General features: G+C 42.2%; 1 protein-coding gene across 2 annotated transcripts in view; it reads right to left on the reverse strand.

Annotated features, from left to right (window-relative positions):
- RARB (retinoic acid receptor beta) overlaps positions 1–22,304 on the reverse strand; it is an 869,358-nt gene that overhangs the window by 788,973 nt on the left and 58,081 nt on the right. Inside the window, exon 1 of one of the 2 annotated variants that reach the window (XM_060407106.1) lies at positions 1,706–1,868. The exons of the other annotated variant lie outside the window; for it this stretch is intronic. The gene's annotated coding sequence lies outside the window, so the exon portion shown is untranslated. Of the gene's footprint in view, positions 1–1,705; positions 1,869–22,304 lie in introns of those variants that run through there. 2 annotated transcript variants of the gene reach the window in all.

Here is a 22,304-nt window from a genome sequence, read left to right on the forward strand (position 1 = left end):
TGGGCCGCTCATAAGACCAGGAATCCTGCACCATTCTGTCTCTCTCTGCATGGGTGGGGGGCCTTGGATGAGGCTTCATGAACCTCCACTAAGGGCCTATCCTGGCATCAGCCCAGAACAGCAGCTGCCCAGTGATCTGGAGAGCACCCCAGGGATCCCTCATGCCTTTAGCTCTTGCCCAGCAGGAAGTCTGAAAACTCCTCCTTTGGGGCTGAGAGGAGAAAAGAGAAGACCCTGCCACCCGCTAAAGGGCCCAAGAAGTCAGGAACTAACAGAGCTAAGCTGCCGCCAACCCAGAGGTCTCCCCTCTACCTCCTGTGGGATATTCCAACTGTGGAGGGGCTATTTCAAACACAGGCCATGACAAACTCAAGGGGAACCCCAGTTATATCAGAGCCCATGCCCTTTTGATGCCTCCTGTTTGGGTCTTTTGAGAAATCCATTAACCGTTTGGTGCTGGTTCCAAATTTCCTGAACCAGAAATCTTACCAGGCTCAAATCTTGTGGCCTCTGGATGCCTACAGATCACTCCAACCACCCCACTGCTAGTTGGAAACAAATCCCTACTCCTTGAAAGCAGATCTAAGATAAGGGAACCAAATGTCCTCCATACTGAAGGACAGCCCGTTAGCATGCATCCCGGCAGAACTGGAAGTTTTGGGGGGTATCACTCCCTGACCCCAAAACATGTAACCTTCCTTTGTAACACAGACCAGCCCTGAGAGATGAGAGAGTTAGCCCATCAACTGGTCTCTAAATTTTGTTGCTTCTGATTGCCTTGCTCTGCATGCAGTAACCTCAAGTGATAAGATAAAGTCAAGTGCGTTTGGACTCCTGGCTGGTAGACCTACTTCCCAGGCACAAGAGAAGGAACACCTGAGCCCCCTTGAAATGGAACAACTCAAGCAAGCCTCCCCGCCCCCAGGTGGGAAGAAATCAGGAGAGCCTCACAGAAAATGGGAACAGGTGCTGCCCACCCACACTCCTGGCTGGCCCTGTACCCGCTTGGAACAGGAGGCCAGGTGATCCTAAAACTCTGAAAACTGGCAGCCGCAAGCTCAGCTCACTCCTGAGCGGGACAGAGAGCACCTGGTGCCTCTGACCACCCATCTGTCCCGAAGCTCCAGGCGCCACTCCGTGGGGACATCACACTCGAGGGCAGAGGCCCCAAGCCCCAACTGCCAGAGACGCCGCCTGGGGCAACGCCCCCTGGACTACCTGTGCAAAACCCCTCTCTGACCTGAAACTTCTCTTCCAAAAAACCACCACCATGTGACGGGGGACATTCAGGCCAGGGTGGTGACCCTAGGCAGCAGGGCACCCTTACCCCCAGGCAAAAGACCGAGAAACCTTCATTTTTAGGGAAAAATCTGACACATGGCTGTCTCTTGCCCACAGTGGGTCCACACATCCTAAGCCATCTGGAGACCTTCGTCTCTAAAACTTCAACCGGTGGGCACTCAGGGCCCCAGCGCTGAGGCCTGGTAACAAACACACACGTCTGATGGCAGACGGGGGGAGGTCCGCTGGGCTCCAGGTGGTCAGGATGCCAGCTCCCCGCTCCCCAAAACCACGCGGCGCGGTTTGGAAGACGGACCTTCGACCCTCAAGAATGAGGACTTGGATGAAAAGCACAGGAGGGTTTTTCAACGGCAAAGCCCACGCACAATTCCGGAGAGACGCGGGTAACACAGTGAAGTCTAACCTTTCTGCTCCTCGGTGCTGAGTCTACTCGAAGCTGTTGACAGGAGGCTGAGGGCAGAGGCCTTGCCCAGGGCCCGTCTGACCAGAGCCCTGCGTGTGACACGGCCGCGCGGACGCCTCAGCTCAGCACGCGCGACGCCGGAGGACGGCGGCGAGGCCCGGGCACAGACCGCGCAAGGCCTCGCGAGATCTCCGGCCGCCGGCCCGCCGACGGGGCCTGAGAGGCAGCCGCGCCCGTGGCCCGCTCGGGGGAAGCCAGCCACAGCGAGGCTCCCGCCCCTGCAGGCGCAGAGAGAAGAGCAAGCCTCCCCTTTGCTTCCGGAAAAGAGAAAGTGGGTCTTGAGTTTCCTGGAATTCTCCCTTCTCCCCTTAACTGTGAGAGACTAAGCAAAGGAACTTCAGCGTCAGCCAGGGTCAGGGACTGACAGGTGAGAAACGCCTGCAGGCTGGGGCTCAGCGCCGAACAGGAAGAGGCGAAGTCCCCAGCCCCCTCCTCGAGCCGCTGTGGCCAGCAACCGTGAGGCAAGTGCTGCTACCCCGGCGCTGTTACACCTAGCGAGAAAGATGACCTCTAAATGTCCGCCGAGAGAGGAATGGATAAAGATGTGGTGTGTGTATATATATATAGTGTGTGTGTGTGTGTGTGTGTGTGTGTGTGTTCAGTCATTGAGTTGTGTCCGACCCTTTGCAACCCCATGAATTGCAGCCAGACAGGCAATGGCACCCCACTCCAGCACTCTTGCCTGGAAAATCCCACGGACGGAGGGGCCTGGTGGGCTGCAGTCCATGCAGTCATGAAGAGTCGGACACGACTGAGCGACTTCACTTTCACTTTCCACTTTCATGCACTGGAGAAGGAAATGGCAACCCACCCCAGTGTTCTTGCCTGGAGAATCCCAGGGATGGTGGAGCCTGGTGGGTTGCCATCTATGGGGTCACAAAGAGTCGAACACGACTGAAGCGACTTAGCAGCAGCAGCAGGCTCGTCTGTCCAAAGAATTTTCCAGGGAAGAATACTGGAGTGGGTTGCCATTTCTTATGCCATTGTGTATATATATAGACACACACACACATATATGTGTGTGTATATATATATATATACACACACACAATGCAATACTACTCAGCCATAAAAAGAATGAGATAATGCCATCTGCAGCAACATGGATGGACCTAGAGATTATTATATTAAGTGAAGGAAGTCAGAAAGAGAAATACAAATATCACATGATATCATTTATATGTAGAATCTAAAAAAAAAGAGAGAGAGATACAAATGAACTTATTTACAAAACAGAAACAGACTCACAGACTTAAAAAACAAACTTATGGCTACCAAGGGAGGAAGCGGGGGATGGGGGCAAGGATGGATAAATTAGGAGCTTGGGATTACTATATACACACTGCTGCTAAGTCGCTTCAGTCATATCCGACTCTGTGTGACCCCATAGATGGCAGCCGACAAGGCTCCCCCGTCCCTGGGATTCTCCAGGCAAGAACACTGGAGTGGGTTGCCATTTCCTTCTCCAATGCATGGAAGTGAAAAGTGAAAGTGAAGTCACTCAGTCGTGTCCGACTCTTAGCGACCCCATGGACTGCAGCCCACCAGGCTCCTCCGTCCGTGGGATTTTCCAGGCAAGAGTGCTGGAGTGGGGTGCCATTGCCTTCTCCGATATACACACTACTATATATAAAATAGATAATCAACAAGGACCTACTATATAGCACAGGGAACTCTACTCAAAATTCTATAATAACCTATGGGGAAAATAATCTGAAAAAGAATACATATATATGCACATATATGTGTGTGTGTTGATGTATAACTGAATCACTTTGCTATATACCTAAAACTAACATGACATTGTAAATTGACTATATTTCAATAAATTTTTTTTTAAAGATACTAAGTGCAACACATCAAAAGAAAAAAGAGTGATAACCTCTCAGGGATGAAAAGAGTGCATCCAGGTCAAGACAAGTAGAGGCGAACCTTGATCACACGTTGGTTGCCTGAACTGTATACCGTTTTCATCTAGTCATGCAGAGTTGTTACAGACATAGTCACAGTGCGTTCCACTGTTCACACAATAACACTGAATGGGCTACACACACATTTATTAGTAAAGATTTTTTCAAGACAATCCAAGAAACTTTTGAGTTCAGATTCTTTTCTTACATTCTTAGTCTGAAGCTAACTGCTTTGAATAATCTCCCCAGATTCTCAACAATGCTATTAATAATATGAAACTTATTTCCAGAATCCATTTCTATCTTGGCCCACATGTTAAGAAAAATGCAAAAATTAGAATTTGTGTCTTTATTGCATATACCTTTAAAATGTGTATGTGCAGATGCAGAAACTTGGACCCATAATCTCATCAACATAAAAATTTCTTTGGAAATAATAAAATTATCATTTACACCTGTTATTTCTCGAGCTGATTTTCACCACTTTAACAAACATAAAGTAATAAAAAAAATGTAAACACTGTAGTAATTGGAGGTTGAAAAGCATCAGTTTTTCAAAACATGATTTTTATAAAAAAAAACTTGACTGTCTCTCCTGCTTTGGTTCCTATATGTGAATGCATGAGGTTGGCCCTCTTATCAGTGAAATTCAACCATCCAGGAAGAAGGACTCAAAGGAAGCAAAACTACTGAAAGAGGTGGCAGTGGTTTGTGGCAAGAGCACGCACATCAGCAGTGAAAGGAAAAAGGAAAAACAAGTGAAAGGACACAGAAGCCCGAGGACCCTGAGCTCCCGCACCTTGTGGGCAGACTGTGTACAGTGAGCTGTCAGGGAATGCCGCCCACGGAATGTCACATCTTGCCCTCAGCAGGTCATCCCCTTGTCTATTTGCAAAATTCTCAATAATTCCATTATCCAATTACCGAAGGAAATAAACAATATCGTCCAGAGGAAATTAGCCAGATATTTCCTGTTTTCCAGCTCAATAAGATCCAGGACTGTCAGCTGTAAAGTGAGGTGAACTTACTACAAATGGAAGGAGTTGAACCACAGGCCTGAAGCAAGATTTCTGAACACACCCTACAGAGCAGGTTAAACTACAAACGCCGAAACAAGAGTATGGGCACCGTCTACCTCTCTTACTCTACGGTTCCTCTCCTGTGTGTAAGCACCAGACTGCTTTATACCCATCAACAGAAAGCCCTTCTGTGTAAATCTCTGGTAGTTCAACTGGTAAAGAATCCACCTTCAATGCAGGAGACTCTGGTTCGATTCCTGGGTTGGGAAGATCCTCTAGAGAAGGGATAGGCTGCCCACTTCAGTATTCTCGGGCTTCCCTGGTGGCTTAGCTGGTAAAGAATCTGCTTGCAATGCGGGAGACCTGGCTTTGATCCCTATGTTGGGAAGATCCCCAGGAGAAGGGAAAGCTACCCAGTCCAGCATTCTGGCCTGGAAAATCCCATGGACTGTATAGTCCACAGGGTTGCAATTAGTCAGATATGACTGAGCGCCTTTCACTTTTCATTTTATAAATAATACTAACATCTACTGAGCACATTCTACATGCCAGAGATATCACCAGAGATATCACAATTCCCCAACTATGTTTGGGTTCAGTTCAGTTCAGTCACTCATTCGTGTCCGACTCTGCGACTCCATGAATCGCAGCACGCCAGGCCTCCCTGTCCATCACCAAGCCCCGGAGTTCACCCAAATTCATGTCCATGGAGTTGGTGATGCCATCCAGCCATCTCATCCTCGGTCGTCCCCTTCTCCTCCTGCCCTCAATTCCTCCCAGCATCAGTCTTTTACAATGAGTCAACTCTTTGCATCAGGTGGCCAAGGTATTGGAGTTTCAGCTTTAGCATCAGTCCTTCCAGTGAACACCCAGGACTGATACCCTTTAGGATAGACTGGTTGGATCTCCTTGCAGTCCAAGGGACTCTCAAGAGTCTTCTCCAACAACACAGTTCAAAAGCATCAATTCTTCTGTGCTCAGCTTTCTTCACAGTCCAACTCTCACATCCATACATGACCACAGGAAAAACCATAGCCTTGACTAGATGGACCTTTGTTGACAAACTAATGTCTCTGCTTTTCAATATGCTATCTAGGTTGGTCATAACTTTTTTTCCAAGGAGTAAGCGTCTTTTAATTTCATGGCTACAATCACCATCTGCAGTGATTTTGGAGCCCCCAAAATAAAGTCTGACACTGTTTCCACTGTTTCCCCATCTATTTGCCATGAAGTGATGGGACCGGATGCCATGATCTTCGTTTTCTGAATGTTGAGCTTTAAGCCAACTTTTTCACTCTCCTCTTTCACTTTCATCAAGAGGCTTTTTAGTTCCTCTTCACTTTCTGCCATAAGGGTGGTGTCATCTGCATATCTGAGGTTATTGATATTTCTCCCAGCAATCTTGATTCCAGCTTGTGCTTCTTCCAGCCCAGCGTTTCTCATGATGTACTCTGCATAGAAGTTAAATAAGCAATGTGACAATATAAAGCCTTGACGTACTCCTTTTCCTATTTGGAATCAGTCTGTTGTTCCATGTCCAATTCTAACTGTTGCTTCCTGGGTTAGATCCTATTATTTACTAAATTAGATTGCCAGCACTTAAATCCAACTTTGGCTGATCACAGGGCCTTGGCTTTTAGCCACCATGCATGATGTTTGGTGGGGAAAAAAGTAAGCTTGGGATTGCCTGGGTTCAAATTCCAGCTCCACCACTAGTACCTTTGTGAGTTGCCTTCCTTTTCTGTCCTTGTTTCTCACAGGGTTCTGGTAAGTGTTTATCGAATTAATATATATGAAACATTTGCTTAGCATGTGCTGAAAACTACCAGGTGTTTGCTGTTACCGTTATCCTTATGGTTGTTGTTCACTAACTGAGTTGTGTCTGACTCTTGGAGGCCCCATGAACTGCAGCATGCCTGTCCTTCGCCATCTCCTGGGGTTTGTAACTGACGATCCTTCCGTAGGAAACCTGGATCTGCAGGTATTTGGAGTACACCAACTTTCATGCCTTCATAGCAGTAATTTGAAGAAGCAGGAAGCAGCCTATGGTTCTTATGTGAGGAACACTTTTCAAGCCATAAATACTATATTTTGTGTAAAATGTGAATCTCAAATAAGTATTTGTAGCTACGAAATTAACCAGTTTATATGAAAAACTCCCAAAGGGAGAGAGAATACTTCAGAAGTAATTAGAAACCTCTTGTGAGAACTTGGACATATATGGAGGAAAGAAACGTACAACAACATGGACATATCCATATACATAGGACATAAAGAAAATATATTTATATTTAAAATATTTATTTATTTAACAGATAGGGTGCCTATTTAACAAATTTAACAAATAGGGTGCCTCCTTTATTGTACTGCCTTTTATAGGCAGATATCTTTAGCCTTTATATATGGATGAGGCTGCCCTAAGGGAAGCAAGTTTCATGTAAAGATCCTTTCATCTGGGAGGTCACAGGAGGCTCCCATGAGTCCCTCTTCTCAATTAAGGATCAGGTGAGCCCAGCTCAACTAAATAACCATCCATGGGGTGCACCATGCTAGAACTCCAAGGAGATGAGCGACTCTGTCCCTCAGGCAAGGGATGAGCAGTGTGATTAGAGAAGCCAGATGTACCCAAGCCACAAGTGGAGGACAATAAAAACTGGGATATTTCAATGCCCAAATTTGGCATGCAGACAAGAAGTCCCACCAGAGGCTGAGACAGGGTTGCCCAATTTTAGCTGTGGCTCACAGGAAAGGTCTTGCAGGGAATGTGGGACTTGACCATGAAGAAATTAAGTTTTTGGCTTGATGAAAGTCAGCAGTAACCATAGAGCTTTGAATCTATGTCAGCAAAGGAGAGTAAAATTACAAAGTTAAGATCCCCTAAATCACTCTATAAAGTACATTTTAATATAGAAAAGACAGAGGACAGTTTTATAGCACGACTTAATATATACCTATATAGCTCAAATTGCTTAGATTAAAGGCATGTATGAGAATGCTCAAACTACCGCACAATTGCACTCATCTCACACGCTAGTAAAGTACTGCTCAAAATTCTCCAAGCCAGGCTTCAGCAATACGTGAACCGTGAACTTCCAGATGTTCAAGCTGGTTTTAGAAAAGGCAGAGGAACCAGAGATCAAATTGCCAATATCCACTGGATCATGGAAAAAGCAAGAGAGTTACAGAAAAATATCTACTTCTGCTTTATTGACTATGCCAAAGCCTTTGACTGTGTGGATCACAATAAACTGTGGAAAATTCTGAAAGAGATGGGAATACCAGACCACCTAACCTGCCTCTTGAGAAATCTGTACGCAGGTCAGGAAGCAACAGTTAGAACTGGACATGGAACAATAGACTGATTCCAAGTAGGAAAAGGAGTATGTCAAGGCTGTATGTTGTCACCCTGCTTATTTAACTTCTATGCAGAGTACATCATGAGGAACACTGGACTGGAAGAAACACAAGCTGGAATCAAGATTGCCAGGAGAAATATCAATAACCTCAGATATGCAGATGATACCATCCTTATGGGAGAAAGTGAAGAGGAACTAAAAAGCCTCTTGATGAAGGTGAAAGAGAAGAGTGAAAAAGTTGGCTTAAAGCTCAACATTCAGAAAACGAAGATCATGGCATCTGGTCCCATCACTTCATGGGAAATAGATGGGGAAACAGTGGAAACGGTGTCAGACTTTATTTTTTGGAGGCTCCAAAATCACTGCAGATGGTGATTGTAGCCATGAAATTAAAAGACACTTACTCCTTGGAAGAAAAGGTATGACCAACCTAGATAGTATATTCAAAAGCAGAGACATTGCTTTGCTGACTAAGGTCCGTCTAGTCAAGGCTGTGGTTTTTTCTGTGGTCATGTATGGATGTGAGAGTTGGACTGTGAAGAAGGCTGAGCGTCGAAGAACTGATGCTTTTGAACTGTGGTGTTGGAGAAGATTCTTGAGAGTCCCTTGGACTGCAAGGAGATCCAACCAGTCCATTCTGAAGGAGATCAACCCTGGGATTTCTTTGGAAGGAATGATGCTGAAGCTGAAACTCCAGTACTTTGGCCACCTGATGCGAAGTGTTGACTCATTGTAAAAGACTGTGATGCTGGGAGGGATTGTGGGCAGGAGGAGAAGGGGACGACCGAGGATGAGATGGCTGGATGGCATCACTGACTTGATGGACGTGAGTCTGGGTGAACTCCGGGAGCTGGTGACGGACAGGGAGGCCTGGGTGCTGCGATTCATGGGGTCGAAAAGAGTTGGACACGACTGACCGACTGAACTGAAGTGAATGATACAACTTCACTGTAAAGAATTTAAGGGGGGTTGTTTGCAACAGTATTCTGAGTTCTCTAAAGTCCAAGCAGAAGATCCGTTCAAGGGACTGCAGACGTTCTTCAAAGAGATTTTTTTCTTTATGTCCCAAGGTCTGCTATCTATCTATACCTTAATTTTGTGTCTTACCCAATTCTAGTTTAGTGGTCCTAACACTAGGTCCTACCACCCAAAATTAGGATCCTGAGGTTTTTTCTCAGCTCATTCTTGACCAAAACTGGGATTCATTCTGATGTCAGTGATTTAGACCTACATTAAGCCTTGCAAGACTGCATGCATTCCAGAAGCAATTCTAGAACCAGACCTTTAAAACAACTTGCACTGGAATGCACAACTCTCCATGGAATATCTTCATTTAAAATTCAGAACCACAGATGCTCAGGCAAAAACAACATTAAATGCCTATGGTCCAACCACAGCTCTGATCCTCAAAACCCGCTAAGATGACCTTGATCAAATCCCTCCCAGTCTTCTTTGAGCAACTCCATTCTCATAGGCAGGCATCTCATTTGATCCATACAAAGTTCCTTATATTTCTTCCTCATTGAGCAATCCAACGTCTGTTTGTTTCTCTCTCATGGATCCTGCTTGAATTCTTTCAGGCCAGCATTCGAAGTCTTCTTTTTTAAAATTAGGATGGCCACACAGCCTGCTTCACTTGGTGCAGTCCTTGGATATGACTGTCCCCGCTTAATCTTCATTACTGTTGTGTAATTGTTCTTTAGTCCCTAAGTCTTGTCTGACTCTTTTGCGACCCCATGGGCTGTAGCCCACAGCCTCCTCTGTTCACGGGATTCCCCAGGCAAGAACACTGGAGTGGACTGCCATTTCCTTCTCCAGGGGATCTTCTCAACCCAGGGATTGAACCAACATTTCCTGCATTGGCAGGCAGATTCTTCACTGCTGAGCCACCAGGAAAGCCCAATCATTATGACTCCCTCCCTTTTATTCTCAAAGGTGCCTCCCCTGGAAAATAAATTATGTGGCCATCCTAACATAAAAGATCTTGACCTAGTAGACAACCTGAGTCTAAGCCTTCTTTCCTCGCAGCGAAACTTTTCCCGATCCTTCAGTAATACCCCTGACGTGACGCAAGCGCTGTAACCTTCCTGTTGCCCTCTTCCCACGGCAGTCGGCCTCTTTGTAGGTTTGGGGAAAAGAGGGCAGATCCCAAGTTCCCTGTGCTCTGTAAATGTGTTGTTTTCCATTGACAGTCACTTAACATCTTGTATTTAGCTTGTAATATTTTCTTTCTCATGAATAGTAGCTTCCATTTCTGAGTATTTTTGCAGTGATCATTTGGACCTCATCTACTCTTCAAAATGAGGTTCCCACAAGGACTTAGCCTGTTACTGAGGTCAAAGTCAATGCTAGGCCCCACTCAATGGTATATAACCACCTACTTGAATAGCTTCACAAGGGGGCTTCATAAAGAAATATAGAAATAAAAATGAAAGCACAATCGACTGAGAGTTGGAATGCAGTTCATCATGAAACGCGAGGAAGCAGCACTAAAACAGAAAACCCAAGCCCACATCTACCATCACTGCGCTGCTGCTATTTCAGCATTAGAAACCATCCCTGGCGGGGGGCGGGGGGGGGGAGAACTTGGAAGAGTTTGGGGACAGTCTTTTGAAAGTCGCGCCCTTGGTATTACCACCCTTGCCCATGTATGACTTTAGAAGGGCATGCTTTCCTTGAAACTAGTCCTTCACAAGATGTACCCTGAGTAGAGCCCTGATCATATTCCAGCCTAAAGGACAGCAAGGCACTGCCCTGCCAACCTCCTTTCCTAGAGAGCCAACACAGTCTCGGGGACACACTTTCCTTTCAGCCTGATCCCATCCGTGGCATTCACAGGACAGTGGCGCTAACATTTCATAGAGCTTGTGGCATAAAGCACTGCTATGGACGCCTGCAAGAGAGCTTTGTTTTCCTTCAAAGTTCTATTAGAGCTGCTACATTTTTCTGCAGTGTTTTATATGACTTGCTGGAAATGATTATTGTATTGCATTAAACACAACAAAATCATTGGTGCCAGGCAACTAAAAAAAAAAAACAAAACAAAACTATGTGACCAGACGCCTGTCACCTATTTAGAAGAGAGAAGCAAATCTAACAGGACACAAAAGTACCTAGTTTTGCTGGTGAGGATAATAAAAATTAAATAGCCACATAGGGCCTGCAATGGGAAATTTGACATGATGACACACAGATACAAATGAAATGTAAAAATACTAGCAAGTTACACAAAAATTATTGATTTTCCTTCCCCCTCTGATTACAATTCCAGTGATCTGAGTATATTAGGTGCTTGTTTGCTTGTGATGTGTTTTATTAATGCTCTGAATCTGACACTCAATTTGGAAATCAATGTTTATTTCATCATTTTTCTCGGAGGGGTTCTATTATTTACAATTGATTTAACAGGAACGAAAGGCTTACCATTAACAAGACTCAGTGGCTGACACTTCGCAGATGAAATATTGAAATTCAAAAAGTGAATTAACCATTGCCAAGACTGATGGTTTGATAATTTTTTGCACCAAATCTGATGTATTTATAATTAGAATGCCAACACAATAGTGCTCCTGCTTTGCCCTTTCCTGATTCCTTCACTTTAAAATATTTAAAAGTTTGTTTGCTTCATAGACCATCATTCCTTTGAGTTAAAGTGCTCCTTCAGTACTCTTAGACACAACAACAGCAACAACAAATTAAGAATGTGCAAAGTCTAGCTTCAAAAATGTCTAAGGAAATATGTATCTTTCACTCCTGATATCAGAGGAACAAGGCATATGAAAAGATATAATTATTAGAGTCAATATAACTATAAAATGGAACTTACTTTTGGAAAAATATCAATTAAAGGGATAGTTTGGGATTAACATGCGCACATTGCTCTATTTAAAATGTATAATCAACAAGGGCTTACAGTACAGCACAGGGAATTCTGCTCAATATTATGTAACAATCTAAATGGGAAAAGAATTTGAAAAATAGACACATGCATAGGAATAACTAAATCACTTTGCTGTTTACCTAAAACTATCACAACCTTCTTAATCAACTATGCTCCAATATACAATAAAAAGCTTTTTAAAATGTTAAGAAAATGACTTCAGTCACAGTTTTTAAAAATTCAGAGTCAACTGACTGGCTTAAATAAGGAGATTTACAAAATCTAAGCTAAAATAACCAACAAACCTGAGGTTAGTTCCCAGGGCTGGTTGGTTTGCGGTGCCACGATATCATAAGGACCCATGGTCTTACTCTCATTCCATTCTGAACACTCAATTTCAGCTCCCCCTCAGGAAACATCACCCCGCTCAACACCATCTGTCAGACAAGAACAAGATCTGTTCTTGTGTTCTCAGAACCAGGCAACCCTTTCCAGACATCGTCAGCAGTGAAGTCTCTCAGGTGGAACTGATCGGAATTCGTCACGTGAGCATTTGTCAACCCGGCCCTGGGAGGAGAGTGGGATTGCCAATGTGGGTTAAACAGGTATCAGAGGGGAGCAGAGTGGAGTTCTGAACAATATGGGCATTCTGCCTAAGAAAGGATGTGGAGAATGAGACATGGAATATGTTCAAGCAGGTCTTTATCTTACAGGCAGCAGATAATAAGGCCTTCCCCTGCCCCCAGGAAATCTTATCAGTTCAAAAGAAACCACAAGAATTGACACCATGAACTCCCCAATAAATAGTACGTGTACTTCCTCTTGCAGCTGTGGTTCTCAACCACGTTGGTTTTGCACCCTACTCTCGGTTCCAGGGAACGCTTGGCAATGTCTGCAGGTACTTCTGGTTATCACAATTGGAATATACGGGTGGCATTTGATGGATGGAGGCCAAGGATTTTGCTCAACATCCTACAAAACACAGCATAGCTCCTAATAACAAAGAATTATATGGCTCCAAATGTCAACATTTGGAAATAAATGTTGCCAAATAAAGAAAGCTGAGCACTGAAGAATTGATGCTTTTGAACTGTGGTGTCAGAGAAGACTCTGGAGAGTCCTTTGGACTGCAGGGAGATCCAACCAGTCTATCCTAAAGGAAATCAGTCCTGAGTGTTCATCGGAAGGACTGATGCTGAAGCTGAAACCCCAATACTTTGGCCACCTGGTGCGAAGAGCCGACTCATTGGAAAAGACCCTGATGCTGGGAAAGATTGAAGGCAGGAGGAGAAGAGGGCGACAGAGGATGACATGGTTGGATGGCATCACCGACTCGATGGACATGGGTTTGAATAAGCTCTGGAAGTTGGTGATGGACAGGGAAGCCTGGTGTGCTGCAGTCCATGAAGTTGCAAAGAGTCAGACATGACTGAGCAACTGAACTGAAATGTCAACAGTGCTAGCATTAAGGATTTCTGACTTAAAGCAATCCTAATCATGGATTTCTGAGAAGGCAATGACGCCCCACTCCAGTACTCTTGCCTGGAAAATCCCATGGACGGAGGAGCCTGATAGGTTGCAGTTCATGGGGTCGCTAAGAGTCGGACACGACTGAGCGACTTTACTTTCATGCATTGGAGGAGGAAATGGAACCCCACTCCAGGATTCTTGCCTGGAGAATCCCAGGGACAGGGGAGTCTGGTGGTCTGCCATCTATTGGGTCGCCCACCTACCCTTTCAGAGCCCCTAGTCAGCTTGGTCCCCACTCCAACTCTTAAAGCATCAACCAGGGCTTTTACCATGTATGCTAGGAAAGCATTTAAAAATGGAAAATAGAGAAGAAAGAAAAGAAAGAGATAGACCCAAATGGGCAACATGAAGGAACTATGTCAAGCAGGAGAAATAAAATTTTGAAAACAAAATCCAGCTATGTGCTATTTATGAGGGACACACAGAAAGCACGAAACATTTTTAAATGATGGGGAAGACATACCAGGAAATTGCCAATGAAAAGAAAATTGGCCTGGCTATATTAATATAGACAAAAGGAGACAAGGACAAAAGTCTGACTGGAGGAGATATTATGTAATGATAAAAGACTTCATTCACCAGGACAAAATAACAATTCTAAACATGTATGCAGCTAACAACATAGCCTCAAAGCACTCATTTTGTGCCTTTCTTTACCGTTCTCATTTTGAAACCTTGCACATATACTACTGTTATTTTCCTTTTATGTCAGCGGGGGGCTATCTAGGTGGTAAATTGGGCCATTTTCCCTCTCATTCTGAATGTGTGTCTATGTTGTAAAAATACCTACTCTATGATATATTTTGAAAATTAAATAAATGGAAAGAAAAATCTGATCATATCTTTCAAAGCTGATTAGAGAGTCCACATGCCTCTTGGAAGCTTGTCGAAAGGTTGATTTCCTATTAACAGGCGTTCAGTCATCACTGTCTGTAAGTCTTTTTTCAACCCGAGGTGCACTTGGCATCTTGGCTTCAGTCTCGTGGGCTTGTTGGATCAATACCTTTACAAGTGAACCTTTAGGATTCTGTAGAGGAGGCTGAAGTCATTGTAATTGTTTCTTTTACAGACTTTCAATAAATCTTCCTATTTCCAGCCACATCTGCCCTCCACTTTTTAAAGGTTGCTGGAATTTTCGAAGTCTTTCTAGAATTTTAGAAAGATTATGTGAATTCATATATTTAAAAAGTAAAGTTACTTTCTTTGAAAATACATGACTAAATCATGTAAAATTTATTATGACTAATTTCAGATGTTGCAAGAAATGGGTCAGAACCCTTCAGTTTAGTGAATTTATCCTTCTTTGAGATAAATGGTTACAAGAGGGTTGCTAAGAACCACTGTGCAGCTAAGAATTGTTTCCATTTCAGTGGAAACAGCTTTCAAAGAGTTGTGTAGTTTACATAGCACATCTAACCATTAAATTAAACATTCTTCCGATTCAGGGCACTGCTAATAAAAATTAGAGGAAATCCGCGTGATAGGACAAGTGCATCTGCGTCTAGGTGAGACACACACTCATTCTGATTTGTACCGCTGGCTGTCCGTCCTAAACGCTCTTGTTAATATTCCAAGATAGCCTCAGGGTTAATAAAATTATATATCTCTTGCTACTTACTATTTATGATAAATTTATGTAAATTTTGCTTCTGAATATGCTTATGCCTGGGAATGAGACTATATATTGTAATTCTTCATTAACCCGTAGCAATAAATGCTTGATAAGTAAAATACCACTGTCTAAATTTCATTTTTCTAATTGGCACTGTTTCTATTCATGAGAAAATGTTATTTTCTCAGATGTTTTGGTGTAATATAACATGGCTAGTTTTTTTGTTTCTCAAAGCTAAAAATTCCCAGCAATGAATATGCTGTGGACCCTTAAAGATACACATTTTAAATTACAATAGAATTAAGACTTTGGTTTATACTACATGAGATTTTTGAGAAATAAGACTTGTATAGTTCAGGAGAGCTTTGGTATATTATGGGTTAAAAATTAAATGTTAAATGCTTGCTAAGTAATATATTTGCATACTCAAACATCTCAGATTTGATTAATGTTGGATATACTTTATAATTCTGAGCTGTTTGTGGTTCTCTCCTGCCTCCACACCATTCACACCATTGCTGTAATTCATTTTTATTGGAATATAACTCATAATAATTGAATTAAATAAATTAGAATGAAGGTACAGGTCTTCCTTATAGAAAAAACTCTGAATTACTAAAATGGAAAAAAATCATTAAACAAACACGCTACCAATGGGTGTTGTCAGGCAAGACCCATCAATGGATGCTAAACTTAGCGGTTCACAGCTGGAGGAGAAGCAGGATATTTGCATGGTCCAAGCTACTCGTTAATCACCGAGTGGAAAGCGTAACTTTATAGTGGAATAGTGCAGCGGGCACCACCCTAACCAAGCGCTCCAAGCCAACGTCATCATCGTCATCAGACAGGGGAGACTGGGGGGCTGCAGTCCACGGGGTCGCACAGAGTTGGACACGACTGAAGCGACTTAGCAGCAGCAGCAGCACAGCGGACACCACCCTGACCAAGCACTCCAAGCCAACGTCATCATCGTCATCAGTAATAAAAGACACATCGGCATCAAGCGCCCCTGACGTAAGGCTCTACGAGAGGCACGTCGGTTCTGCGGTACTCTAGTGAAAATATGCAACCTCAACCCAATCTCACGTTGTCAGCTCCAAACCGAAGGATGTTCTGAAAAATACCCAATTAAAATACTAATTTTAATAGTGTCAAGGGAAGATTGAGAAACTCACAGTGTGGGGGGAAGCTAACATGCCAGTGGAATCGTGATTGTGATCCTGGGATGCGCTCTGGAACCCCAAAAGGACAACTGGTGGAATCTGACTAAGATCTGGAATTTAGTTAACTGTATCGCTTAATGTTACTTTCTTGGTTTTGTTTATTTAAGATATTAGCGTCAGGGCAAGTTGTGTAAAGACGTATGGGAACTGGCTGAAATATCTTTGCAACCTTCCCATGAATAGAAAATTCCCAGCTTTTGGGCTGATTGTTTCAAGGAACAAAGTCACCAGCAGTAGAAATCGAGAAGTCACGTGTGGAGCAGCTCTGGTGGGTGTGTGGCAGAGAGATCAGATCTCAGTCTTAAGACTTATTAGATGTAAGGTATCTGCAAGGTGGATGCAGAAGGCAGAGTTGCAGTTGGATATCCAAGTTTTGGAGAGGAAACCGGGCAGAAAATATGAATTTGGGGATGTAGTCATACAAACTCAGGTATCACCCAGAAAGTAAACGTTGAAGAGAACAGAGTTCTGGTACCCTCAGATATACAGAGACCTCCTTGCTCCATATCCGCATCTGAAATGGAGCAAGGAGAAAATCCAGGACGGAAGGGACGGTGAGGGGAGCCTAAATGCCAAATGAGGGAAGTGTATCAAGGAAGAGGCATGGACAGCTGAAAAGAGGCCAATAGATAAGACAAAGGGTGCATGCAAACTGACCGTTCAGTTCAGCACCAAAAGATTTAGAGAGAAAACTATAACACTGTCTTAACAGATGATTTAGGAAAAGGAACACTGAATAAAAATCAGCTACTATGGTAAGAATTCTCAGAAAATTAAGACTATAAGTAAATTCCCTTATCCTAGTAACGTGCTGCTATACAAAAACTTCTAACTCATGGATAAAAACTATTTCCTTAAAACTTAGAAGCCAAGACAACCGAGAGTTGGCCACCGTCACAAGTTCTTAAAAAATGGTACTAGAGGTCCTAGTGAAACAAGATGTACTTATCTACACTTTTCCTCCTTCAGCATACTCATATGGGGCACCATGATGGAAGAAGAACAAGAATCACATGTCGTATGACCCCAAAGAAGTCACAAATTATTAAAACTAATATGAGCTCCTAATGCTCTCTGGATATAAAAAAATCAATTATATTTATAGTCTATGAACAAACAGAAAATGAGGTTTTTTAAAAAGCCGTCATTAAAATATTAATAAAAATAATGTATCCACAATACTCCAAGCAGAATTTATGTCACTTCCATGAGGAAGAATATAGAAGTTTTTGAAATACATTTAGAATTCAAATAAATAAGTCATACCAGTATTCATGAATTATGTCTGCCAAGATTGATCCATATAAGCAAAACTATTCCAACCAAAATCCCTATGGAATTTTTCATAGAACTTCATGAGCTACTTCAGAAAATTATAAGGAAAGCAAATGAAGAGGAGGCAAAATACTCCTAAAGAAGTACAAAGTAGAAAAAAAGTAATGGTAACAGGCTTAACCTAGACTCAGTGTAAAGAAGTGCAATTTAAAAAGCAGTATTAATAAACAGCAAACTTATAAACAATGAGACAGAAGAAGGGATTCAGAAAGACACACACGGAAATTCTATTTATGACAGAAAAGATATTTACAATTAAAATAAGAATAGACTGTGAAATAAACAATGTTGGAACAAATAATTTCCATATTAGGGGGAAAAAGTGGATCCTTACCTCACACAGTTACAGAAATCAACTCCAAATGAATGATGTGAAAGGCAAAACTAACATATTTATAAGAAAATAAAAGCAAATACTTAATATTTGTATTTCTTTGATATATGTTATAAAACAAAATTAGAATGCATTAAAATTGATAAGCTGTGTTCACCAAAAGACACCACAAAGAGTAAGATATGCTTAAATCTAGGAGTATATACTTATAAAAACACATCACTAATAAGGAATTAGTCTCCAGGATATATAAAGAACTTATAGAAATCAGTAGATCACAGATGTTTCATAAAAGGTAAAACACAATATTCATTGAACATGAAAAGATACACAACCTCATTAGTAAAATAGGTAAATGCCAAAAAAAAACACTGAGATACTTTTCCAAACCAAGCAAGTGCAGTAAAATAAAGTTTAGCAATACCAAGTGTTGGTGAATATTTAAAACAACTGCAATGCTCATATATATAATATATTATTTTGATATACACACAAATGACAGCATCATAAACAAGAAGTAAGTGACATACAGCTCAGGGAATGCTAAGGCTCTAATAGAAAAAAGAGGCAGAGACAGCATGAAGGTGAACCAGGGGCTTCAAAGGTAATGACAACATTCTGTTTCTTATACTGAGTGTGGAAAATGGAGGTTTTGTTTATATATTATTATATATTTTGCTATTCGATTGTTTTTATTATTGATTACTCTAGTTTTATTATTTTATTCTGTTTTTCATTATATTATTTATTTTCATATTTTGTCACTCATTGTGTCTTTATGTTTCTATAGTAAAGAAATATTTATTTGTACTTGTTATTTTGTGTATTATTTTCAAATATTTTCTTCATTTTATCATCTTTTATATATATTCTTCCATACGTATTAAGCTTTGTGGCTATAAATTGCCCTGAAGAGTAAACAGTGGAAATTTAACCCACAAAGCAGAATGAAAATCTCATATAAAATTCTTCATTATCTCAAAGCAGTGAAAGAACAGATGACCACTCTGAAACAAGAATACAAAGATGGAATGCAAGATTTCAAAAAAAAAAACATAAAGCAACAGAAAGAGATGAAAATTGAGCTAGCCTCGCTCTGAAAAGAATGGAAATGAAAGACAAAACTATTACAGAAATGAAATTACACTAAACCAACCAGTCAGGCAGAATAAAAAATAGTCAGCAACCTGAAAATCAGGCTGAGAAAAACCAAGCAAAATGAACTGAGGTATTAAAATGGAGAAAAGGATTATTGATGTCTAAGTCAGACAAAGGTTATACAAGAAATGCATACATTATATCCTTAATAAAGTGAGGAATATTCAAAGAAGTTTTTCTCTGAAATAAGGGAAGGTCTGAACCAAGAAATGAAAAGGGTATAATGAATGGGGTAGAGGGTAATGATACAAAATAAATAAACAACACTAAGGCACCCCACACTCCGTATAAGAAACAGAATGTTGTCATTACCTTTGAAGCCCCTGGTTCACCTCTATACTATCTCTGCCTCTTTTTTCTACTCTTGCCCGGAATATCCCATGGACAGAGGAGCCTGGTGGGCTGCAGTCCATGGGGTCCCTAAGAATCGGATATGACTGAGCAACTTCACTTTCACTTTTCACTTTCATGCATTGGAGAAGGAAATGGCAACCCACTCCAGTGTTCTTGCCTGGAGAATCCCAGGGACAGGGGAGCCTCGTCGGCTGCCGTCTATGGGGTCGCACACGACTAAAGTGACTTAGCAGCAGCAGAAGGCAAATCTTGGTAAAGTCAACAGTCTTCAAAGACAAAACAAAAAATAGATAGGCAACCACAGGGATGAATAAAAAGCCAAATATATCCTGGGTTGGAAACTGAACACTGCAGTGATGAACATTCTCCCTGAACCAAAATTATGTAATACAAATTTGATTCAGAATTTCAAATGAAGAAAAAAATAGTCAGGTGTGAATAGCCAGGAAAAAGCTGAAACCAACAAAAAGTAATAAGAGAAACTGAGACTTTCAATTATTAAAGTATTATTATGAAGTTATAGAAATTAATGGCTTTCCTTGCTGGCTCAGACAGCAAAGAATCTGCCTGCAATGCAGGAGACATGGGTCTGATTCTTGGGTTGGGAAGAGTCTCTGGAGAAGGGAATGGCTACCCACTCCAGTATTCTTGCCAGGAGAATTCCATGGATAGAAGAGCCTGGAGTGCTACAGTTCATGGTTTCAAAAAGAGTTGGACATGACTGAGTGACTAACAATAGAATGGGAAAAACTAGAGATCTCTTCAAGAAAATTAGAGATACCAAGGGAATATTTCATGCAAAGATGGGCTCGATAAAGGACAGAAATGGTATGGACCTGAAAGAAGCAGAAGATATTAAGAAAAGATGGCAAGAACACACAGAAGAACTATACAAAAAAGATCTTCATGACCTAGATAACGATGACGGTGTGATCACTCACCTAAAGTCAGACATCCTGGAATGCAAAGTCAAGTGGGCCTTAGGAAGCATCACTATGAACAAAGCTACTGGAGCTGATGGAATTCTAGTTGAGCTATTTCAAATCCTAAAAGATGATGGATGCTATGAAAATGCTGCACTCCATATGCCAGCAAATTTGGAAAATTCAGCAGTGACCACAGGACTAGAAAAGATCAATTTTCATTCCAATCCCAAAGGCAATGACAAAGAATGTTCAAACTACCGCACAATTGCACTCATCTCTCATGCTAGCAAGGTAATGCTCAAAATTCTCCAAGCCAGGCTTCAATAGTACATGAACTGTGAACTTCCAGATGTTCCAGTTGGATTTAGAAAAGGCAGAGGAACCGGAGATCAAACTGCCAACATCCGTTGGATCATTGAAAAAGCAAGAGAGTTCCAAAAACACATCTGCTTTATTGACTATGCCAAAGCCTTTGACTGTGTGGATCATAACAACTGTGGAAAATTCTTCAAGAAATGGGGATACCAGAGCATCTTACCTACCTTCTGAGAAATCTGTATTCTCAGGAGAAGAAGCAACAGTTAGAACTGGAAATGGAACAACAGACTGGTTTCAAATTGGGAAAGGAGTAAATCAGTGATGTATATTGTCACCTTGCTTATTTAACTTCTTTGCAGAGTAGATTATATGAAATGCTGGGCTGGATGAAGCACAAGCTGGAATCAAGATTGCTGGGAGAAACATCAATAACCTCAGATATGCAGATGACACCACCCTTATGGCAGAAAGCGAAGAAGAACTAAAGAGCCTCTAGATGAAAGTGAAAGAGGGGAGTGAAAAAGTTGGCTTAAAGCTCAACATTCAGAAAACTAAGACTATGGCATCCGGTCTCATCACTTCATGCAAATAGATGGGGAAACAATGGAAACAGTGAGAGACTTTATTTTGGGGGGGCCCAAAATCACTGCAGACGGTGACTGCAGCCATGAAATTAAAAGATGCTTGCTCCTTTGAAGAAAAGCTATGACCAACCTAGAAAGCAGAGACATTACTTTGTCAACAAAAGTCCATCTAGTTAAGGCTATGTGTTTTCCAGTAGTCATGTTCAGATGTGAGAGCTGGACTATTAAAAAAAGCTGAGTGCCGAAGAATTGATGCTTTTGAACTGTGGTGTTGGAGAAGACTCTTGAGAGTCCCTTGGACTGCAAGGAGATCCAACCAGTCCATCCTAAAGGAGATCAGTCCTGGGTATTCATTGGAAGGACTGATGCTGAAGCTGAAACTCCAATACTTTGGCCACCTGATGTGAAGAACTGACTCATTTGAAAAGACCCTGATGCTGGGAAAGACTGAAAACAGGATGAGATGGTTGGATAGCATCACTGACTTGATGGACAAGAGCAAGCTCAGAGAGTCAGTGATGGACAAGGAAGCCTGCCGTGCTGCAGTCCATGGGGTCACAAAGAGTCAGACATGACTGAGCAGCTGAACTGCACACACACAGACACAAACACACAGTAATTAATGAAACAATAGACACAGAGAGAAACCAGAGAAACCAGAAACAGACACAGTTGAGACACAACCCTCAATTGCTACAGGACATTTTAAAAATAAGATATTTTAGAGAACCAGATGGCAGAGGAGTAGCTGGTCGTGGAGTTCATCTCTCTCCACGGATACATCAGGAATACACCCTCTGACACAAAAAGTGCAAGCAGAGCACCAGCTGAGAGCAGACAGGAGTGCTTGACCAGCGTTAAAGAATATATGGACCCACGCAAAACTCGGCAGGACTAAGGAACTTGGGGGAAAAACAAGAGTGTTAGTAGGACTGGACCTGCCCTCGGCGGTAGGGGAACTGAGGCAGGGGTCTGACCCCCACATTGGGGCGATTGTCTG

Source organism: Ovis aries, chromosome 26 (assembly GCF_016772045.2).
Source record: "Ovis aries strain OAR_USU_Benz2616 breed Rambouillet chromosome 26, ARS-UI_Ramb_v3.0, whole genome shotgun sequence".
Classification (NCBI taxonomy): Eukaryota; Metazoa; Chordata; class Mammalia; order Artiodactyla; family Bovidae; genus Ovis; species Ovis aries.